The following is a 24,864-nucleotide window of genomic DNA, read 5'->3' as shown; positions in this document are numbered from 1 at the left end:
CCTTGTAGTTTAAACCCTCTGTGGCTTCAGCTTTCCCATTTATAAAATGGGGATAATAAGACCATACACTTTCCAGAGTTGTGAGATTAAATGAGTTAATATCTGTAGAACACTTCAAACAGAGCCTAGCACATATTAACCACCCAATAAATGTTAGCTATTATTATTATTATCCCCTTGGACTATCTCCAAATCATAATTATGACACATTGTTTTATTATATTGTCTCCAAGTTGCATACCATGAAACCACCAATAGGCAAAAATTAGCCAGTCCTATTGTTTTTTTAGTTACTAATCACTTTGTGATCCAAGGTGAAACCCCTTGGGCTGACTAAAGTCAGGGAAGACTTAGGTGAGGTTCCAGGATTCTATTTTCCCAGTAATCCTATTTCTAGGAGTACCTTCCACGGGAATTTTCAGATATACAAGGACAAGGTACAAAGAAGCTCGCTGCAGCATTATTTACATGGTGGAAAACTGGACCCAGCCTATGTGTGAAACCATCTGAGAATGATTAAGTCAGGGGCAGCAAGCAGTACAAATACTATACAGCCATTAAAAAGGTTGCTTTTGATGAATTTTTATTGATGAGAAAATGCTCATGAAATAAATGTAAGTAGAAAAGCAGGCTTCAAAGCTGTGTGTCCAATGGGACCACATTTGATAACTATGTACCCACACCTGCAGAGAAAGCAAAAGTCCAGGGAAATGCATCAGGATGTTAGCAGTGGGGTATCCGAGGGTGAAAGAACCCAACACATGGTTTTTGTTTACATTTCTATGCACTTTATGGTGTCTTCATGTTTTACACACAAACACAAATTATTTTTATATTTGGGGAAGACATTTAGTCATAAAACCAAAACACTTAGTAAAGACCCTGTCAGAAGACACACAGCAGACTAACAGGAACTGAACCCGTTTGCTGAACTCCTAGTGTTTTTTTTTTTTTTAGCCCCAAACACCACCACATAATAGAGACAGGTATTGCTAACTCTTCAACTTTGCTTTGAAAGGAAAACTATTAGAGTCTCTCAGTTAAAAAAATGCAAGAGAGAGAAAGAGAGAGAGAGAGAGAGGTGGGCAGGGGCAGTTAGGGAGGATAGCAAGGGCCTCTTAAGGTATAGGATACAACTTGGCATTGACTAATTACAACCATTTGTTTTCACAACACTGGGCAGAAGCATCCTTGGCCCAAAGCAAAATGGAAGAGGGCCATCTATCAGCTCTTTCGGAAGAAGTAAAAAACAAAACAAAACAAAACAAAACAAAACCCTCTGCGGTTTAAAAATAAAAAGAATACTAATGCAAACAGGACATCGGACAAGTCCAAGGAGACAACCGACAGAATTCCCAGGCCTCTTCATGCAGAACCTTGCCAGTAAGCCTCCCACTCTGAGTCCTACACCTCAGGAAAGATGATTAAGAAGGCTCCACTCTGACAGCGCTTGGAACACATCAGGGAAGGCCAGTTTAAACTGCAGGCCACCTAACACATTCGGCCCAGAGTGCGGGCGTGGCCCCCCTGCCCGGGGACCTTCCCCTTTCAGCTGTATGCTCGGGAGAGGGGGCCCTGCACAAGCTGCGCCTTGGCCTGAAAGGCAAGATTAATAAAATTAGGATTATTTATGATGCAGGAGTGATTTAATAATATTTTTCAAGAACCTGAAGGATTTATGTAGAGGAACTGCTGTTTTACTAACTCAACCCTTTTGGATGGGCTCCAAGATAAACCAGACTTGTCTGGCTTCCGCCCCGAGTCCCTCCACCTCTCCCAGTTTCTCTTGGCAAATAATCTCTTCTTCAACTTCACTGGAGGGTAATGGTCAAGGAGATGACCTTCCTGGCTGCTTTATCAACCCTCACCCCCACCTCAAAATCACTCTCAAATTCTCTCTTTGTTTCTCCAAATCCCAAAGGAAGAATCCAGAGGGGTGGGGATGCCGTCAGCATGCCAGGAGCTGGTAGATACATTACCTCGATTAATTCCCACAAACACTTTGTGAGAGAGTCATAATTATCCCTATTTTGCTCACTAGGAGATAGAGAAAATTTATTCTTTTAGAAAAAAGGGAGGTAGTGGTAAGAGGAGAGCAGGAGGTTTAGAAAAAGACTGTGTGAGCCACAATCTGACCCACTCTCAGAAGTGTAACTTCAAATCTCCAATAAATTTAAATTCATGAAAGAATTAGAAAGAACGCTGAAAGAATTTTCTCAATGGGCTTGTTGGCAAAAGATGAAACGGAAGCTCCATGTGTTTCACCTGAGATGGTGACAGGTGGTTCCATTAAGGAAATGTTACCTAAATCAAAGAGTAGGAAGGTCCCACTTGACATATGAGTTACATAAAGGAGGTGTGGGAGGGCTGAAGCTCAGAGAAGTTAATCAACTTTCCTAGGATCACACAGCAGTGACACATATCCAGGTCTGTCTGTCTCCAATATCTATTTTTCCACTCTGTTCTACATGCTGCACTAAGTTGAGATGGCTTTCTCCTCTCCAAAGCCAACTCTTCCACGGGTGTACTCCAGCCAAACGTAGTAACAGGAGTGAATATTTATTGAGTGCTGACTGCACACCAGGCATTGTTGTGTGTATTAGCTTACTTGGTACTCACTACATCACTATCTATTTGAGTGTATAATTATTCAGATTTTAAAATATAAGAACTGCTGCTTAGAGAAAGTAAGATACTGGCTCAAGCTCCCACTGCTTTAAGTGGCAAAACCAGCATTGAACCAGACTGTTGTGTTCTCTTATCTCATCCCTTCCCACCTCCTTCAGGAATGATTGCTCCAACTAACCCATCTGATGAACCCATTCTCTCCCAGCCACACCCTGAGCTGCACCCTGGGATGGGACCCAGTGGGTTTGTAGAGGCCGTGCAACACTGAACACAGAACACGCTCTGATGAGCTCAGATCGAAGTCACTGTCACCGCTCAAGCTAAAAGTGTAACTCAGGGGTTGGCAAATCTTTTCTCTAAAGGGCTAGTCAGTAAACATCTTTGGCTTACTGTCTGTGATGCCATCTACTCAACTCTGCTGTTGTGACGTGAAAGCAGCTATAGAAGTAACTGAATGAGCACAGCTGTGTTCCAGCAAGACTTTATTTATGGGCACTGAAATTTGAATTTCATATAATTTTCATGCATCACAAAATATTATTCTTCTTTTGATATTTCCCCCCCAGCCATTTAAAAAGGTAAAAATCCTTCTTAGCGTGAGAGGCACAGAAAAATGGGAGGTGGGCTGGATTTGGCTCATAGGTTACAGTTTGCTGACCTCTGGTTTTACTAAACCCCCTCCCTTTGGGTCCTGCACCAGGTGGGCCTGTGTCCAGGCTGAACAGCTTTCTACCTTGAAACCACAAAGGTTCAATTCCCAAGCCTCCACTCCTATAGCTTCTCCTGCCAAACTAGAAGAGAAGAAATTGTCTGCTGTCCCTGAAGGAGGTGGCCATAAAATAAGATGAAAGTCCTATCAGTTAGATGACCCTGGTGAAGCTAAGCCCCCGGGGACAGGTTAAAGGAGGGTCACCCTAAGGCTATGACAAGGTTTGAGAATAATATACTTCAGACTGAACATCCTAGAAAGAAATCTCTAGGAAGAGTGAAGACATTGCTAAGAATCCTGGGGATGGAAACAGAAATGCTTTTCTCATGCACGAAGCCAAGGCCTGAGGACAAGAGACATAGGACAGGTGAAGGACAGGAACACAACTCAGCCTGGGCCCAGGGGACAGCTGAGGTCCAGACCCAGAGAGAAGACTAAAATGCACTAAGGAAAGACTGAGAATAATAATAACTGCCACCATTTATCAACCAGCAGCTGTGTTTCAGGCACATTATTGCTGGGTTCTTTACATATAGTATCTTATTTAACCCTTTCAACACTCTAGTAAAATAGGCATTGAAAACATCTTCTTGCATTTACTAATATTTTTGTATTTATGGTGCATCTTCCATGGAGCACACACTGTGCTAGGTGCTGAAGATACATAAGCAAAAACAGACCTGTACCTACTCTCATGGAGAATATAGTCAAGTACAGGAATTGGCAAATTTTTTTCTGCAAAGGGCCAGAGTAATTATTCAGGCTTTGTGAGCCATAAAGTCTGCGGCAACTACTCAACTCTGCCGCTGTGGTCCAAAAGTGGCCACAAATAATATGTCATTAAGTGGCTGAGTTTCTGAAAAACTCTATCGACAAAAACAGGCTGCAGGCCAAAGCTGGCTATAGTTTGCTGACCCCTGGTCTAGAAGAAGAGAAACATTAAGCCAACAATTACACAAATAACACTAAGTGCTATCAAATAAGTTCCTCCTACTAAAAAAGCCTATATTGGGAGGGATTTTACCTATTTAGGAAGATGAAAGATTTCCTAGAAAGAGTGAGCCTTACATCTAAATGTAGTAATTACTGAAGAGGGAGGCGAGAGTATTGCAGACAGTGGAAACAGTATGTGCAAAGGCCCTGTGGTCAAAGGGAGCATGACAAACACAAGATTGAAAGATTTCTGCAGTTGGAGTGAAAAATATGAGATCAGTGGATATGAGACTGAAAAAGGCAGGTAGGGACCAGACCATGTAAGATCTTGTGGATCTTGTTAGGGAACTGGGTCTCTATTTGAATATAGAAACTATGGCACAAGATGTTCAGGAATATGCTCAAGGCTGTATAGCTAGTGAAAGATGGAGCTAGAAGCCTCCAGGCCCAACTTTATTGTTCACTCTGGTTTTATATTTGCCTAGTGTCTTTACAAATTTCCCTTTATGAAACTATAAAAGATCTTGACTAGACTAGAAGGAAAGGGAATCTTGTCCACACGTAGGCTAGAGGGTTAGCAAGGCCCTGACATTGGCTGGAAACCAGAGTTAGCCCATTTGAGAAGTCCTAGTTACAGAGAAGGAAGTACAAGGATTGGGGATAGCTGTGTTTCTATTCTCTTTTCATCTCTGATGTTCGTGGAGCCTTACTGAATTGTTCTTTATATTCTATGTCAGCTAATGGTCTTAGAATACTGCTGGACTCCTTAAACCAGCTCTGATGTTCCTTCTTGATCTAGCCCCTGCCTACCTCTCCAGTTCTGTCATTACCACCTCTTTGCCGTCTCCACTCTAAGAAAATTGGATGACTTCCTATTCTACAAAAACTCCACGTCTCCTCCAAGTTCCTTCTGCTGGAAGAGCACCTGCCTAGGCTACTCTGTCTGGATACCTTCCCTTCTTTAAGAGTCAACTCAGCAATTAAGCTGCAGGCCTCCAGGTCTGTGGGTAGCCTTCCTGGCCTCTTCTCTGCCTATACCCAGACGCTGCGCTCCTCATCTGTGCTCCCACAGTTCCCTGTGTTAAGGGCTAGCATCCTAAACTACTGCTCATGGTCAGCCTCCCCGCCCTTCACTGGACTCTGACAGCAAAGAATTTATCTGATAGGCATTTAGCATCTTCTATGTAGCAGTTAACTTAACTTGCCGTTAATCCACTTGTTTCTGCCTCTTAATTATCCTCATCTTTCTACTTTAGAGTGCCTGGAATCCGCAGTTCTCTAAGTGGGATCCCTGGTCTGACAGCATCAGCATCACCTGGGAACTTGCTAGAAATGCCAACTCTCAAGCTTTCCTCCATCTCAGGAATCAGAAACTCTGAGGGATGGGGTCCAGCAATCTGTGTTTTTAATAAGCCTCCAGGTGATTCTGATGTGTGCTAATGTTTGAGAACCAATGTCTTGTAGGAAGTTATTGCCCATTAAATTGTTGTTGATTCCCTGAGGATGGTACCTGGTCATTTTCAATCTGGAAAAGAAAAAGAGTAATTGAGGAAATGACAATTAAAGCTTCCACAAGGCTAGTTTTTGTAGAGAAGGAATTTTCTGACATGATATTTCAAATATGTGAGCGGTTCAGTGAAGGCTCTCCTTCATATGCCTTTAACAGCAAGGCTGATTCTCCTCTGGTCCAACTGTCTGGCTTGGGTGGGTCTTGCTGAAAGGCAGGGCTTTGGATGAGATAACCTCACCAGGTGCCTTCCAGTGGTCAGGTTCTCTACTTTGTGGCTATTCTATACACTATGGAAGAAACACAAGTTAGGGAGCAGGGCGTTATTGCTGGGGGACTTTGGGCTTTCAACCCACAAGGAAGTATCTGCTTTTTTTCCTCCCTCATAAGGTGAGTCTTTGCCAGTCTACACTCATAAAAAGAGATGACCAACCTTTCGAGAAAGGTAATTGTTTGGTTTTAGGTCATAAAAATGAAGCCTTGCTTTGTTTTCAAAGGAACATGCTCTTCATGTAACCTGTACAAACTGAATGACAAGTAGGTGAGGTCCAAGATTGGAAAGATAAAACTTGGTTTGTTGATTTTTGGCCTGAGAGCTGAAACAATGGGACAAAGGAGCGGCTTGTTGGCATAAGCTCCATAAAACATAATAATATTAGTCATGTAAACAGAAGAAAACAGGAGAGGCTTAATGAGATAAATTACACCCAGTCACCACAGTCTGGATTAAAATATTCTGATAAAGCCAACACGAAAAGGTCCAAAAGAAAGGGTAAAGGCAAGAGTGATAACTTTAGATTGGGAAGACAATAGCTCCTTCTATCCCGGGTTCCTCTGACAGGAGGAGCTTTCAGAGGCCGCCTCAGGCAACTGGGAGCGCCCATTGAGAGCATACTTTTCATCCAAAAAAAAAAAAAAAGCCCTCTACTGCTCAAACCACTGGCAGACAAAGCCAACACATTCTTTTCTTCTTTTCTATTCTTTTTCCCCTTCACAATTGCAAAGTCATCCATTTCGCTCTGTAAATCTGCAGAAGGAATAAAAGCGCTCATAGGTTTGCAACTCTCTATTTGCTTTCTCTAGATTTGTTGGCCTGACTTTCAAAGTGTGAATCAGCCGTTGTTCTCCAGTCCTGGGGGGGTTGGGGGGGAGCAGCCAACATATCTATGTTTAAGATTGCCCCACGTACCCGTGTGAACAGCCACTTTTTCATAACTGTTTTTGTAAGGACATTTGAACAATTAAAGTGTAGCGCATGGATCTGTGCGGTTTAAACTAACGTAGTGTTGCCAGGCCTGGGGTCACTAGTACATATTTATATAGTTATCTTCCTAAAGCATACATCTCTAACTATGAAGAAATAGAACTCTTCCAAAACTTAGAACAGGTAAGCTCTCACTGGCTCACACTTCCATTAACTTCTTGGCAATGGTGATGAGCACAAGGTTACCAAAAGCCAGTGAATATTTTAAAAAATGACAGAATAATAATAATAACAACAACAACAGCAACAACAACAACCAGGCTACCGGATGCAGCTTCAGGTCAGGAGCCAACAATACCACTGCTAGAGAGGACTTTATCTGTGCTTAAGAACATCCTAAGCATCAAAACTGAATCTATGTGTTTCCAAAATAAACTTTTGTTGGTTTGTTTGGTTGTTTTTAAAAGTAATATGTATTTATTTGTTATGGAAAATACTAAAAATGCAGAGATATTAAGGAAAAAATTAAAATAGCCTGTGATCATAAGACCTACATAAAGCCACACTTTGGCTTATTTCCTTCTAGGCTTTTTTTCTGTGCATATATTAAGATGCAAACACACACACAAATACATACATATATTATCCAATTCAATATCATACTATGATATACTACATTTACTACTACACATTTACTACTGCAGAACCTACTTTTTTCACATAACAATTATAAACATTTTCTTGCCAACTAAAATTTTACAGCAAAGGTTGTAAATTGGTAGCTGATAAATAGGTTTGACTGGGTCACAGGGTAATCAATCACATGGAACTCAGCTGACCCTGTGAGATAGGGCCTGTGCTTTCCACTTTACTGCAGTCCTTACTGCTCTCTATTGCCTTCCAACTGACATTGTCAGTTACTGTTTATAATTTCACTTACACTTTTAAAAAGATTTATTGATAATTAAGAGGAAAGTGAAATAATTCTTCTCTTCTCCGTGTCTCCACTTTATATCCAGACTACTTCACTTACTTTTGTTACTGCCTGGCACTCAAGTTTAGAATCCTTTTACTAAAGCCTGCTTTGTAAAGGCTTTAGAAAATATAGTACTATATGATTTCCATAACTTATTGAACCAAATCACTGTTGTTGGACATTCAGGTTGTTTCCAGTTTGTTAATATCATCTACAATACTGGAAGAAACATCTTTTTACATAACTGTAAAAGGTAAGTTCCTAAAAGCAGAATTGCTTTTTTAGGGAGGGAATATTTTCAAACTTTTGATATATAAATCCAAATGCTTTTCAGAAAAATTGCACCAAATATACTTTACTAACAGTCGGGAACTTTATTTTCCTAATTCTCTACGTCAGAGCGTTACTATACTTTTTGGTAAAAATATTTGCCAATTTGAGGAGTTAAAAATGGCATTTTGGGCATTATACTAAGTGAAATAAGTCAGGCAAAGAAAGACAAATACTGCATGAGCTCATTTGTATGTGGAATCTTAAAGGCATTTCATTTTTGTTTTACTATATATTTTATATTCATTTTTTCATATATATTGACAATTGCATTTCCTTTGGGAATTACCTATTCATGTGTTTGCTCATTTTTTTTTTTAACTAGGATATTCTTAGTTTCTTGAATGGATTTTACAAGTTTCATTTTGATGATATTACTTTACTTGATCATATATGCTACAAGATTTTCCTATTTCTCATATTAATGTTTTTCATGATTTTTTTGACATGCTGAAGTTAACGTTCGCATGGTCAAATGTGGCAAGACTTTGTTTTCTTCCTCTGCTTTTATGTTTACAAAGTTCTCTATCTTATGATCAGGTGAAATTTTACCTATACGTTCTTCTGTTCTTTTATGGTTTCCTTTTTTACATTTATGCTTGCAGAAATTCCCTTGCCCTCTGGAGACACAGGGCTCTGAAGAAAAACACTGTTTCTTGGCTCTGCACACGGTATTATCCAGGGTTACCCCTTACTCCTCTGTCTTCTCAGTCTCACTACGGCTCCTTGCATTTTTACAATCCTTTGAGTAAGTATTTCTTAGACCGATATGTGCATAAAAAGTGATTTGGGGAACACCTTAAAATGCAGTTTGTCCTGCTTCCTGAGGTGGGACTCAGAAATATGCATGTTCAACAAGTACCTGAGAGAATTTTTCTGCAAAGTGATGCAGGGACCTATTCGGCCCTATTATCCATTTGTACGATGTCTATATTTACACGTCTACATGGATCTACACCCACATCCAATTCTGTGTAGCCCCTATTGAACATCTCCAGCTGTATCTTCCAGGTACCTCAAACTCAATTCAAAGCAGAATTCACAGCCTCTCCACCCCAAACTCTTCATCCTCTGAGCATCATTTAACTTACTGAGAGTGAGAGGTCTCCCTGCCCCAGATCTGAGCGAACAATTTCTCCAAGGAGCTCTGGTACCTATTCGTGGATAATAGTATTAATAAACTAAGATCTGGGCACCAGGTATACTTGTAATTATCTTGTCTTCCTTCAAACTCTTTCCTTGGGACACAGTTCCAGCAGTAGAATTATTGGATTAGAGAAGATGAAATATTTTATGGCTCTTGATTCAATATTGACAAAGGTACAACCAGTCCATTTGTGGGCTCTATTGGGACTATGTGCTTTGCTTCTCTTCCCTCAGCCAGTGTCAGTCACTAATATTGAAGGCTTAGCATTACCTAACATTGTCCTCCTGATACTAGAAGTTCAGGAAAGAGTACTGAGGTCCAGCTCCTGTCCCCACCCTCTCTACTCCTCCAGGGATCTTTGCTGAAGGGGAGACCAGACACCTTGAACAACAGCCAAACAGGGAAGAAAGAACTAGCCGGCAAGTGCCTTCAAAGCTCCCACGCCTCCCCGCTTCCTAATCGGCAATCTCTGGTTTATCTGTAGAGAAAGATGGGTCCAGGGCCAGGACTCCTAATGAAGGCTCCCCACTCCTGTTTATCTCATTAATTGAAGTATCTTCAGAATGCACCAGGAGAGCTAGCCTGGCCCTTCAGGATGGCAGGAAGCAAAAAAGAGAAAGATGGAACATAGTTTCTTAATCTTAATGAACCATAATGATATCCTTCAATAAGTGTGTCCAAGGGTACCATATTGGGGGGGATGGAGGATGGAGAGGGAGGTGGCCAAGAGGATAGAAAGGACACAGGAGTGGAAGGGCAAAAGGGAGTCTCCTAGAGTTATCATCTGTGATGAGAGGGAGCTGAAATTCCCTCTCCTAGAAGGGGTCAGCAGGCTCATTCTCCAACCACGTCTATTCTCCCTTCCCTGTGGGAAAGCCCACACCTGCCCCCTCCAACTAACTCCACAGGAGGCTGAGAGGACCTGGGAAAGAACAAGTTTTGCCATAAGCTGTTTCAATTTCCTTAAGGACTGGAAGTGGAGAAAAAAAATGCCAGGGAAGCACCAGAGCAGATCTGGTTTGTCTTGACAAATCTTACACCTGTCCAAAAACATGCCACTCCTGTGTGGCCGCTGCTGTCCCTGAGCTTGAGAGATCTCTTCTTCTGGGGCTTTTCTGATGCTTCTAAGTGGCAGGAACCCCAACCAACTCCAAACTGGATTTCTCTTGGTCCAGCTCCTTCCGTTAAACCCAAAGGTGAGGCCTCAGCTCAAAGGGCTGGTCAGCAATCTACTCAGAAGTGGCACACATCCCAATTAAGGACGCTGCTTGCACAGCAGTTCTGCCCCATACCAGCTGTGACATTTGGGGAAAGCCATTAACTGTCTGTGCCTTGGTGTTCCCACATGTGAAATGGAGGTGTACTGATAAGAGTTCTCTAGAGAAACAGAACCAACAAGATATATAAATACAGAAAGAGACAGAGGAGATTTATCATAGGAATTGGTTCACAAGACCGTGGAGGCTGGGAAGCCCCACCATCTGCAGCCTGCAAGCTGGAGAAACAGGAAAGACACTGGTATCATTCAGTACAAGTCCTAATGTCCGAGAACCAACAGTGCTGATGTTGGAGGGTGGAAGCTGGATGCCTCAGTTCAAGCAAAAAGCAAATCTGCCCTTTCTCTGCCTTTTTGTTCCATTCACTGGATGATGCCCACCCAAATTGGTAAATATCTTTTTTACTCAGTCTGATTCAAACACTAATCTGTCCTAGAAACACCCCCACAGACACACCCAGAAATAATGTCTTAACCGCTATCTGGGCATCCCTTAGCCTAGTCAAGTTGACACATAAAATTAGCCATCACAGGAGGTGATTAAAATACTGACTTTAGAGTCATTGTGAAGAATAAATGAATTCATATATAAAGTACTTAGATCAGTGAACTCAGGAACAACAGCTAGAAAATGATGACAATGATGAGAAGGAGGATTACAAAGGTGCCAAAAGGCATCTTCCTTCAACCTGCCATGGTACGTGACATTCTACCTCTGACTACTTCTTGAGTTTGAAAATGGTCCCAAAAGTATGCTTCAGGGGATGCCTGTGTTTCAGGAGCTGGGCCAACGTAATTCACTGCTAAAATCCAACAATGACAGCCTTCCCTGTGCCCATTCTTCACCAACTTCAGACCAAATTAAGTTAATGGATAGAAATTTTAAACTTAAATATTCATTCCATTAGTTTTTATAATTTTGGTGCTAGTGAGTGGAGGAAATTAATGAACAGGAAAAAAATATTATTGAAAAAGCTCAAAAACAGTTGCCCAGGCCTAGTCTGATAGCCAGATTATTTTTCATGAAGCTATGCTCATGGTTTTTATTTTAGACTGCATAGATATGAGCCATTTTCTGCTAGTCAAACTAGTCTTTATTTGTATGAGAGTGAAATACATCAGTATTTGGTTGTGTCGTACCAGGAGCACAGCACCAAGGCTCAGTGTCACCTGAAAGAACGTGTTCCTTGGTGGGGTATTGAAAGCCTTCATGACACCAGCTTCAGCCACATGGCTCCACTAATTCTTACAGGGCTCACTGAATGTAACACTCATTTGATCCTTAGCATGCACTGTTTAAAGTTTTCTTTATTAGTACTCATCATTTAAAGTATAAGTTTTGACTTCCCAGCTATCCTGATTGCTCTCTAGAAGAGGAATTAACTTCTAAATAGTTCCTGATGTCCTCAAAGCCTAAGAGAGAATTGTGTTTTTGCTGTATCCAAATAAACATATTGGTTCAAAACTTGTTATCAGGAATGAATTGTGCTTCACAACTTTTAACTTCCATTTAATCTCCCAAAATGAATGTGGGACAGTTAAGTCTTAATGAATAAGAAATTAGGAAACGTCCACCTACTAAGGACCAACGGCCCAGGTGAGCACATACCATCTAGATGGACTGTGAGAGGTCTGTCTACAGCTGGAGTTTCATGAGTAAGGCATTAGCCCCAGAAAGAGTTGTAGCTGGAAAAAAAAAACCCACTTCACCAAAGAAATTCCATTCACTTTAAGGCTTGCTGGATTGCAGAGAATTTGTACTTTTCTGGGTCTGAAAGCCAACATTTGAAGAGGCTGTTTCCCTACTGATTCCCTTTACATATAGAAGAAATGAACAGACCACGGAGCTAAACTCAGTGGAATGAAATCCAGCTTGAGATGCCTACTGAGATTATAGGGCTATGCAGAATCCTTTCAAAACATTTTTCAAAAAATGTGAATGATGGGGTTCACAGAAGGAACATCTTAGGCACTTTTGCACTGGAAATAAAAAATTCCCAGCATTAACATCTTCCATCCACAACCAACATCTACTACCACCGACTCTTTCCCCAAACCATCTTGTCGCCTATACTCCACTCAAAAGAATAATGGAAGTGAGAATACTTCATTCCTGGAAAAGAATTCCTAATTTTAGCCCAGTGTAACTGTGGACCTTCTAGTCCATGCTGGTCCTAATGTCTGCTAATGTATTACTAGGTGAATATGCTTCCTGAGAACGAGGACTGTGCTCCCAAGGATCTGTTTGAAGACATTAGATAAGAGTTGATAGACTGAAAATTCTAGGTATGCCTCCCATTTGACACAGAAAGAATTCTTACTGAGTAAAACTTAAGAACTAAGTACCACCTTCTCCTCCTTGTTCATTATTCCTTCCTCTTCACTCCTCCCCCACCCCTGGGAGCTCTACACTGTTCACAGCATAAAGATAGCTTTGTTCTATCTTCCCAAATAGAACTCCTCCTTAAATGGCTGCAGTGGGGGAAGGGAGCCACAAGGATGTAAAAGCTGGTAGAATTGGTCTATGTATATAGCAAGGCCAAGAACACTACATTGTATAAATCATGAGGGTTTTTTTAAAGCCGGATCTGAGCAGCCAAGATTGTTTACCCAATGGTCTAATTGTTCTGTACTGGAAAAAGCCAAATCTAGAAGGAAAAATCCCTTATTTTTTTTCTTTCATTCTCCTCATAAATGAAGGTTTTGTATTTTGATTTTTTTTTTCCCGTCTTTCTAAAATAGGCCTGATTTCAAACAAAAGATTTCAAATGAAGGCAGACACATAGAAGAGGTCCTAAAGAGTCCCTCAGTAGACAGGGAATTGTTGAATTTAAAGATAATTGAGTCTGACTTCTACCACAGACCAGCAACCCACAGCCATTAGAAGTCTTATTTAGCCAGGGCTCATCAATTCGCACTAAACCTTATTCACAGATTGAGAGACCTCGGCCATTGCTAATAAAACAGATGATGTGAAAGGAAAGTGGAAGTTCCCAGTTCAAAAAGATTCCTAGGCCAGATCACATTTCTCAAAAGAGTTCATTAATGTCTAATTGACTTCCTAATTTCTATGTTTTTCTCAAGGTCTTTCCAACGCACAACTTCACATTCATTGGGTGAGATGGTGGGACATTGAAGAAGAGTGTATTTGAGACCTAATTCCATTAACCTCTCCCTAGTTAGCCTTTCTTTCTTATTATATTATCTAAATGGGCAACTCAGGGCATTTAGCCACACCCCACCCCAAATAACCACTGTATGTTGTTCTTTATTTGTTGTCATAGTACTCTCATCCCAAATTGCATTTTCACTTCCAAAAAGATATGTGTACCAGCAGTGTTTTTTCTTGAGTGTGAAACAGCCTATGAATGGGAGGGCATTCCTGTTTTCCCCTGATATTCATTTATCATGCCTCCAAGAAACACCTTGATGATGTATTTCTTGGGCCCCTGAGCATTGGGCCATGACGGGACTAGAGTTACAAAGAACACAGTCTGGGAATCTGTGCTGCTCTCTGATTTTCGAGGATGCATAGTAGTGGGATGGTGATTCCCCAGCGTCTGGTGACCTAGGGTAGGGCTTTCATCAAGCCCTGGGCAAAAAAGGGAAAGAGAACAAGGTTCTCAGGGCCAAGTACTGTCTTAAATATTGTACTGTGTTATCTCAGCTTCCCTCTTTAAGTCCAAGCAACCACCTTGAGAGACCTGGGCTATTACCCTGATTTTATAGGTGAGGAAACTAACACTCAGAGACAGGAGTGGTTTGCCCAAGGTCATACAGTAAGAGGCAGACGGGAATTCCATTTCAGGACCCTCTGTCTCTGAGTCTGTGTTTTATTTGTTAAATCATTCTAGGTTTGGGGTGGGATGGGGCGGAAGAAGGATGGGGGATGCCTTGGGATGTGGGTGATGGGACGGGGGTCCTGATAAGGCATATGGAAACTTGAGACAGAAAAGGGCCAGGAGAGAAGGGAGTAACAAAGAATTATGCAGCAAAGTCCCTGAAGAGCTTTGCATCCTACTGATTTTGGACTGTAACTGTGTTTAAGGCAGGGATTATAATTTACCATTGCCACAAGTGCAAAGGAAGGAATAAACTGTGCTGACGTTATCAACTAGAATTGTGTCGCCATTTTTCATGTATATGGTTTTGGGGTTAATGACATTCCATAAGCCAAAGTTGTTCATAATCAAGTTGAAAAATTCTATAGCTGTGATGGTTCATTTTGTGTGTCAACTTAACTGGGCTAAGGGATGTCCAGACAGCTGGGAAAGCATGTCTGAGTGTATCTGTTAAGAGTGTTTCCAGAAATCAGCATTTGGTTCAGTAAACTAAGATCATGCTCATCATTGTGGGTTGGCACCATCCAATAAATTGGGGGCCCCCAAGTAGAACAAAAAGGAGGAAGGGCAAGCTCTCCTCTTTTTTTCTATTTTTTTTTTTATTAAATTATAGTTGATTTACAACATTGTGTTAGTTTCTGGTGTACAGCATAGTGATTCAGTTATATATATTCTTTTTCAGATTCTTTTTTCATCATGGGTTATACAAGATATTGACTATAGCTCCCTGTGCTATACAGTAGGACCTTGTTGTTTATCTATTGTATACATAGTAGTGTGTACCCGTTAATCCCAGACTCTTAATTTATCCCTTTCCCTTCCTCCTCTCTTCTTGAGCTGGGGTATCAAGCTCCTGGTTCTCTAGCCTTTGGACTCTCGGGCTTACACAAGTAGCCCCTCAGTTCCCAGGTCTTCGGATTTGGACTGAATTGTACCACTGGCTATCCTGCTTCTCCCGCTTACAGGTGGCAGATTCGTGGCCCCCATAACTTCATGGGCCAATTCCTATAATAAATCTCCTCTTCTCTCTCTTTCTCTCCTATTGGTTCTATTCCTCTGGAGAACCCTGACTAACACAATAGCATAATTTAAAGCAGTATTTTAAAATTGTGTGTTGCAACCTATGTATGTGACCTCTGTGTATATTGAAAGAGAGAGAACTGAACTGGTATTTTTAAAATGTTTTTCTTAGTATGGTTCATGGTCAAAGATATTTAAAAGCCACTGATTTTAAGAGGGCTTTGGAGGCTAGAAACAATCCATTTACATTCAACAGGTCAAATGTTTCCAAACATGCTATCAGGACATCCCAAACCATTACTAATCTCAGTATTCTATATATCCCCCCACCTTTAAAAAAATTTTTTTTATACTTTATCATTTGTGAAGTTGTAAACCAGGACAGTTGCTTTGCTGTCCTAGTTGAAAGCAAGACTTAGCATCTCAGGTGTTCTCTGCTTCAGCTGGCTGCTGAGCCCACCTTGTTTGCTGAACTGCAATTTGGGGTATAGACTGGGTGCTTCCAGAAAGAACACAGCTGAAGATGGCTGCACTTCTTTGCTGGCAGACACAGTTTCAGAGCCTCGATGCAGCTCTGTCCGCAGGAATATAAATTCTTAAAGTAGTCCAGGGACAGATGACTGGATAAAGAATTTGTGAGATACCTATCTATCTATCTATCTATCCACACACACACAATGGAATACAACTCAGCCACAAAAAAAATAAAATTAAGTAAAATAAAATCATGCCATTTGCAGCAACATGGAAGGACCTGGAGATCATCATATTAAGCAAAATAAGCCAGAAAGAGAAAGAAAAATACCATATGACATCACTTATATGTCAAATCTTAAAAAAAAAAAAAAAAGGACACAAAATGAACTTATTTAAGAAACAGAAACTGACTCAGACATAGAAAACAAACTTACGGCTACCGGGGGAAAGGGAGTGGGAAGGGATAAATTAGGAGTTCAGGATTTGCAGATACTAACTACTATATGCAAAATAGATAAACAACAAGGTCCTACTGTATAGCACAGGGAACTATATTCAATACCTTGTAATGGCATATAATGAAAATGACTATGAAAAGGAATATTTATACTTATACGTATAAATGAATCACTATGCTGTATGGCAGAAATTAACATAATGTTGTAAATCGACTATACTTCAATTAAAAAAACACAAACACATAAATTCTTTATCAACCTCACCTGAAAAGCACTGAGAAAGCCTACCAAACTGGTGAGCAAAATACACATACACATTTTCCTATCTGTGGATCAGTAAGGGGTGTGAGAGGAGACTGGGAAAGGGCGTTCTGGAAGGTGAGTCCTCGCTGTGGCCAGTGGCTGCTAGTGAGCTCTCTGGAGGGCCAGGGTTCAAAAGCCAGCTCTCCCACCAGTGACTCTGGGAAAGTACTGGGCCTTAGGTTTCTGGTCCGTAAAATAGGGATGGTAATAGATCTTGCTAATAGAAATACCTTGAGGGTCACATGAGGTAATACAAACAAGTAAAGCACTTAGAACTGTGTCTGACACAGGGTGAGAGCTCAATAAACAAACAGTGGTATGCACACATTCAGGAAATGAATCGGATGAGAATCCACTGTAAAACTGGTGCATGACCAAAAAAGGAATCCCACTGACTTAAAAACAATAATTGGTAACACACACATAACATAAAATTTATCATCGTAACCCTTTTTAAATGCACAGTTCAGTGTCATTAAGCACATTCACATCGTGGTGGTGCCTCACCACCCTCCATCCAGAGAACTCTGTCCATTTTGCAAAACGAAAACTCCCTACCGTTAAGTAATAACTCCCCATCCCTTCCTCTCCCCAGCCCTGGCAACCTCAGTTCTACTTGCTATCTATCAATTTGCTCACTCTAGGGACCTCATATAAGTAGACTCATGCAGCATTTGTCTTTTTCTGTCTGGCTTATTTCACTAGCATGATGTCCTCCATGTTGTAGCATGTGTCAGAATTTCCTTCCTTTGTAAGGCCCATTGATTTATTTATCTATCTATCTATCTATTTATCTTTTTATACAATTTTTAAAAGTTATATTCCATTTACAGTTATTACAAAGTACTGGCTACAGTCCCCGTGTTGTACAATACACCCTTGTAGCCTGTCTTACACCCAATAGTTTGTACCTCCTGCTCCCCGACTCCTGTGTTGCCCTCCCTCCTTTCCCTACTGGTAACTGCTAGTTTGTTCTCAATATCTGTGAGTCTTCTTCTTCTATATATATATATATATTCTCTAGTTTGCTGTGTTTTTTAGATTCCACATATCAGTGGTATCTTACCATATTTATCTTTCTCTGTCTGACTTATTTCACTTAGCTTAATGCCCTCCAAGTCCATCCATGTTGCTGCAAATGGCAAAAGTTCACCCTTTTTTATTGAAGGCCCATTGACGTTTTAACCTATTAATTTTCCCCCCAAGTTTTCAGAAATTAATGATGTAAATATGATGATAACTCCTCTCTCCAGCAAAGGTGAGCAACTTTTGGAAACACTCCCTGGAGCTACCTGGAGATACCAGCCACCATAGAAATGCTAATTAGAAAAACCAGTTTTCTGAAGAAAGGTATTATTCCTTGAGGCAGGCAGTTTACACTAATCAACATTTCTCTAATACTTGTCAGTGTTTTGTAACACTTTTTCAAGTCCCAGTGGTAGCTTGCTAGTTCTCCTGAAGTGTGGAGACAGCCAATGGGGGAAACCAAAATGGTAACTCTGGTCCCATGGGGCCTTTTCTGTCATAGCAAAGCAGTTATTTTTACCGTTTTCATTTTACATAACCATTGCTCATGGGGATGGTGGCTAGAAATATTGGACCCTGTGTAAAAGGTCCTGGTTTTCTGGTATTTTCTTATTTGCCTCCCTTTAAGGCACTCAAGTTTTTCATTGGAAGTTGTGGATTTAATCTGTTCACACAGACTGGAATCTGCTTACCATGGTCACAGAAACTTTTCCTCTCAATAAACATAATGGTGACAGGAAAAATAAAAGCACGCTGAATAGCTATGATTAAAGGTGAAAAAACTGATGATGGGGCATGCCAACTGTCAAATCTCAAGTTATGCCTTGCCACTTTTCACAACTTTTGGAAGATTGTTTTTTAGCCTATCATAAATATGTGCCTCACTGATTCTAGATAAGTGTCCAAGATTTAGTGCTGCTTTCATTTCTTTTCAAGATTAATATTTGAAGCTTAGTACACAGAGCAATAATCTGTTTCAGCATTATATTTCAAAATATTAAGGAAATTTCCATATCAAACTAAAAATTTGTAAATTTCACTGTTGGGTTCAAGTGATGAAAAGGCTGGTGGAACAACTATTTATAATGGGAATTATGACTCTGAAATAAAATCTACTTGCTACTACTTTAATTCTTAATATGTAAGCAGTTTTCTTCTTTATTTTATAGTAGATTTTCTGGTGATTCTGAGCTTGATGGCCCACAAAACAATGCATTAGAGGATTGCTAATGTAATGCCCTAATTTATTTAAAGAGTTCCATTTTATGTTAATTGATAACTAAGGGACATTTGAGACTGCAGGAAAAACAAACAGAAATAAAATAGCATAAATAATAAAAGAACTAAAAAATCCAGAGAAAAACATTGGGTAATACTTTGGATATTTAGTACAATAGCTTTTCTATGATCAGAGGAAAAAACAAAAAACAACAAAAGATGGTCCCTTTTTTGCACTGTTTAAAACTAGAACCATCATAAGCCAATCTTTTAACTACAAAAGGAATTTCCATTTAATATATGAAGAAAAAGATGTGGACAATGAACCAAAATTGGCTTTCCCACTTTTTATCATGAAAAATTTCAAGCATACAGAAAAGTTGAAGAAAAAGTAAAAAGAGTAGCTACAGGCTCTACCCCTAAATTCTATAACTGAGGCTTTTGGTCAGATTTGTTTTCTCTTTCTCCACATGCACTTTTTCTTTGCAGCTGCAGACTTCATTTGAAACTGCATGCATCACCACCCATCTTCTCAGAATAACATCCTCTGATACAACCACAGTTCTCACATTAAGAAAAAAACCCAAAATTCCCTATTACCTGATACCCAGTCCACATTAAAACTGTCCAAGAACATCTTTCATAGTTGCTGGGTTTTTATTTTTATTTTTTGAACCCATAAAGAGACCATCAAGAGTCACATACTGCATTTTCATCATATGTCTTTGTGTTTAGGGGACAGTCCTTCCGAATCTTTTTTCTCCTTCTCATGACACAGACTTTTTAAAGAACGCAGGCCAGTTGTCTTGTGGAATTTCCCAACATTCTGTATTTAGGTCACTTGACTTGTTCATCTAGGCCTAGGCTCTCCATCCTGAAAACTGTGGAAGTATCTGGAATATTCACTTGCTTTCTAGCTCCTTTCCCATCCCCAGAGCTCACCTGCCTTCAACCGTGAGGAACACCAAGAGATCAGAGATTAGCTGAACTCAGCTTTAACCCATCAAAGAAACTGCAAGCTTCAGGAAGAAAAGTTATTTAAATGATACTGCCAAAGCAAAGGCTTTTAAGGTCAGAGGAAAGGTGTCCCGGTTTAAGGCTGATTTCCTAGCAAGTGCTGGGCCTGCAGCAAGTGGATCCTTGCAGAGAGCTTGAAATGGCCAAGGTCTGCTATTGTTGTGCGAGTATGTAGGAATGCTCATCAAAGGTGCTTCCTTTAACTACTTTTTTCTTTTGTCTCCCAAATTCCCTTCAGCTTCTGTTGAGCTAAATGCTAAACCGAAAGAATAAAAAAAAGTTTATCATCCCAGCTTTTACCAGTCCACATTAACAAATTAACATGTGTGCTGTACACAGCCAAGAGATGTAAGCAAGCCTCGGAGGGGCAATAATCTGCAGAAGAACATTTGTATCTGCACTTCAAGGATGGTTTATAAACACAGGCTATTCTGGACCAACACCCCCCTAGAAATACAGACTTAAATAAACAAAAGTTCGCCCAGGCTGAGGTGGTATTCTTCTGCAGGCCAAGTGTTTTTAAAAACGTGATTGGCCAGTTAAGAAGTTTATCCGCCTGGTGCCTCAAATTCTCAAACAGTTTATTTGAATACCGTGTGAATGGCTAATCTCCTACCAGTTTGGGGGCTTTAACAAGGTCAACAAATGGGTGGGCTGTGAAAGTAAACGCTGCTTTTCCTCCCAGTGTCATCCTCATCTCCAAAATTTCGCTCCCTCTCCCCCTTCACTCGCCCTAGCCTTCCCCTTCCTAAGCTTGGTCTCTTGTACCCCGTAAAAGTACTGAAATTGCCAAGGAGACATTTTTAATTAGAAGTACTACAGTAATGAATTCAAGTACACTCGTTTATCATAAAGGGCTTTCCCATCTGTCTCTAAAGTATACTTAAAAAGGCTGTGTATTTGATAACATTAGCACCAAGCATCTTCCACATGTTAATGTTCAGCATTTTAGATGTTCACTCCCCCCACACCCCCAAAGACAGCGTGGTGGTGGTTCCAAAAAGAGCACATTTATCTCTGTGTTTGGGAGTGCCTGTGTGGTCTCTTCCTAATTTATTTGCACTCCAATCCTCAGGGATAGCATCGCAATCCCCCTAGGCAAAAAGAGATTAGGGAACTGGGCTGTCTGCTTCTCCCCACCCTGACAGAGAAGGGAAAACAACTTCCCCAAGTCCCACAAGTTCTCTGGCCACTGTACAAATTGTTCTTGAGCATGGAGGGTTTCCAAAAGCCCTAATTAGCAACTCACAGCAAACATTTCTTTGCATTAGCTAATGATCCGGCTACACTTGTAAGCAAACAGAACCAACATATCTAATCAATGCTGAAAAACCAACCAAATGCCTATTAAACATCTGGATGTAATTTTCTAGTTAGAACAAAATGAAAACATATGCAGGTTCCTTTGATCTGCATCTTAACAAAGAAATTGTTGATAAAAAAGCATACTGGTCAGTCAATGTGTCATTTTCATAAAGTCTGCTCGTTTCTCTTCAAATGCTCCCAGTTTAATTTAGTTGGTTTCCTGCAATCTCTAATTTTACCATATTGTGTGAAACCGCAAGAGATTCTTTGGATGTGATTTTATTTGAGGTTTCACTGCTGCATGGATCTGCTACTGATTTTTCTTTTCCTTCTCTGCTTTCTTCCCTCCACCCCTCACCCCCTACGCCCATCCTGCCCTTTTCTTTGGTAAAGTGGTGAGGGAAAAAAGGTGATAAAGCAATGCTGGAGAGATTTATTCTGGACCCTGCATTTCCTAGGTTTAAGAAAACTCCCAGTTTAAAAGAAGAAGTCAACTGAAGAAATGGATAAGTAATAAGGTAAAAGAAAGAGAAAATGACAAAAGTGATCTTTTAAAAATGTGTATAATTATTTCAAACAAAAAAGTAATAGCTTTAAAAGATGCATTAATTTCTATGACCAGCATTCATAATTTTTCTATTGTCTCTAGTACCTATACCATAGAAAGCATCTAGGTTTTGTAATTACTCATGCTATTGGTGAGTTGAAAATTTGATAACTCAGCAACAAATGAATGGAAATACACCCATATATGCATCCATGATAAACAATCTAGCAATCTTTGTTTCTTTTGCAGAGGATAAAGAGGGAACTTTTTTTCAGAGACAATTTCCTATGGAAGTGGAGTACTAATATTATTTCATGTAAAAACATCATCAACATATAAATACGTTAAAGGTAAAGAAGATTATGGTTAACAGACTTTAAATAGAAGACCAAAATTATAGATTTCATGAGTAGGACTATTTTCCTTTAAACAGGCTGTAGGCAATCTGCACATATATTATTTATTTAAAACATAAGATTAAAGCTGCTTGATTGTTTAAACACCATCATTTGTAATGCAGTTTGATGAGAGTTTTGTAGTATAATTATTACAGCATGACAATCACAGAGAAAACATGACCTTGAAAAGGGGCCCAACCTCCTCTCTTAAGGAGGATGCGCTGTCAGAGAAAGAAGCCATGGGAAACCGACCATCTTTATGCACACAATTAAAGGCCTTCCAATTTTACAATCATCACTCTTTCTTTTCTCCACATACTATATCGTAAGGAAATCAGAAGGCCTGGTCTTTCAAACTCTACTTGTAAAGAAACACTAGTTACAAGAGAACTTCTAATTTTTACCCATGGCAAGCTAGGAAATATGATGAGTAGACGTTTGCTGTAAATAGTTATATTAGAGAACGTTTAAAGACAATGTGTTAGAACAATTTTGAAGAGGATGAGAAGAGGAGAGAAAAAGAGAAGAAGCAACACTTTTGTTCCTGTTTTAACTTCTCTCTTTAAACTTAACCACCAGCATATGCCAGTAAATCAAAGTAAAGCTTGGGTAAGCCAGGGAGAAGCCACAGTTGCCCTAGTTGTCCCAGCAGGCACAGGCAGATTTGTGGCATCTAAGCACTTTCTACACAATCCTGGAGCACAGACTGGTAGAGGTGGCCCAGTCACTAGATGATTCCAAGGAACACAGGTTGTCAAAGGACAAAGCTTAGTTGCACATGATCCTATGATTCAAACAGTCCTGTACGTGGAGTGAGTTGGCTCTCATCATCACCAAATTTAATCAAGGAAAGGGGCAGTGCTTCCTTCCTATTCATTTTCCATGTCTGCAGAATGAATCATAGAACCCCCTACCCAACCCCTCTAAACGGGAACACTGCAAAGCCACAATGCTGACCTTGTTTGAGAATTACTACCGCCGTGTAGTAAAATTGCTCCTTTAATTTTTCATTTATAATTGATATTTGGGATTGATCCAATTATAGGCAAATCAATATTATAATATTTAAGAACTCCACCCGCGAAATGAATTATCTAAAATGATTCTTTAAATATTTCAAGAAAAAGATGTCTGTAAAAGCAAATCTTCGAATAAAATGTATTTCTGTTTAAACAAATACCTTTCCATAACTCTCTTGGAAGTATAATAATGGGAAACTGAGGGCTATTAACACCAAACAGTACGTTCCAACATTAAGATGAATGCTTGTCAAAGATGTGTCTTTCTCATGAAGAATTCACCACCATTTGGCTAAAATAGCATATTCACTTACCAATCCTGTGGAAACAGCTCAACTGAACTGCTCTTTAGAGTATGAATGTGGCAACATTGAAGGTTTTTTGCTGTATGATGTATTTAGAATAATAGACAAAAACTGGAGATTTACGCAGTATGCTCCGTGTATTTAAAAATCTCAAAACCCTTTTTAAGTTCCATCTTATGAAAATTTTAGCCACGTCATTTACCCAGCGCTTCCCTTACACAGCTCATTAACACAGCTCCTTAACGGGGAGTACCATCCGAACTATGGGGGTGGGGTGGGCAGGACAGGTTTTTCAGGTCTCAATGTTGGTTTATCCCATTGTCTCCCTTTGTTTCCAGTAATTGGAAACAGACTCTCGGTCATGTTGCTGCGAGGCCCCTGAAACTCTGAACAGCCCGCCTACCTCCCAGCACAGCGAAATAGGGACTTTTCAGAAGGACTCGGGATTTCGCGCCGCAGGCAAAAATATCGCGTCTGTGACTGGGACGCGCGTGCCTTACTCTGGCGGCACCTTGGATATCCTTCCCGCCAAACCAAGGCAGGCCGATCTTTCTGCAAAGTAGTTTGAAATCCTAAAATAAAAACCAATTCCGACCACATTGGGTGCAAAATGGGCGTGGGCATTAAAAGCTTAATCTTAGGCCAATAGTGTACTACGCCAGCCAATGATTGCCCACTTATGCATTCCCTACTAAGTGCACAGTTCATTCCTTCTAGCATATCCGTGAAAAGGCAGCTCAAGGAAAAACAATCCTCAGAGAAATTTCTGAATGTGACCTCACTTTAAAGAGTAGCATCAAAGAAGGGGCCAGCACCGAAAGACGCGTTTGACTCAAACTACCAAAAAGCACCCCTTCTCCCTCATAAGAAACTACGCGGCTAGTCTCTGAGGTACTTTCACTGAGATCTGAGGATTTTCACTAAAGAGAAAAGTGAACAAGTGACAGGATTTTTGCAAACTCAAGCCCCCAGCTTCGGCGGCTGCACGCTCAAGGGTCCCTCCCGCTCGCGCGCTCCCGCGCGCTCCCTCCCCTAGCCCCACGTTACTTTGATTGACAGCCCGGCCCCGCCGCTCTCCTTCCCACCGACCTTCCCATCCACGGTGCCAATCTCCGCGTCTCGCAGCTTCCCATTGGCTAGTTTCGGCGTCCCGCAGCTCCTCCAAGAACAGTTCCTCATCGAGCCCGGGAGGACGCGGCTGGCGGAGGAGGGATGGGGT

At 40.6% G+C, this 24,864-nt stretch overlaps 1 protein-coding gene across 1 annotated transcript in view; it reads right to left on the bottom strand.

The window, feature by feature from the left end:
* Positions 1-24,864, bottom strand: part of LOC105086721 (spermatogenesis-associated protein 31D4) — a 154,059-nt gene extending 129,195 nt beyond the window's left edge. The window contains exon 1 of the mRNA XM_064490291.1: positions 24,735-24,864. The gene's annotated coding sequence lies outside the window, so the exon portion shown is untranslated. The remainder of the gene's footprint in view (positions 1-24,734) is intronic.

This window comes from Camelus dromedarius, chromosome 10, assembly GCF_036321535.1.
Source record: "Camelus dromedarius isolate mCamDro1 chromosome 10, mCamDro1.pat, whole genome shotgun sequence".
NCBI classification, from domain to species: Eukaryota; Metazoa; Chordata; class Mammalia; order Artiodactyla; family Camelidae; genus Camelus; species Camelus dromedarius.
The sequence above is the reverse complement of the archived record's forward strand: the minus strand, read 5'-3'. Positions and strand labels throughout refer to the sequence as shown.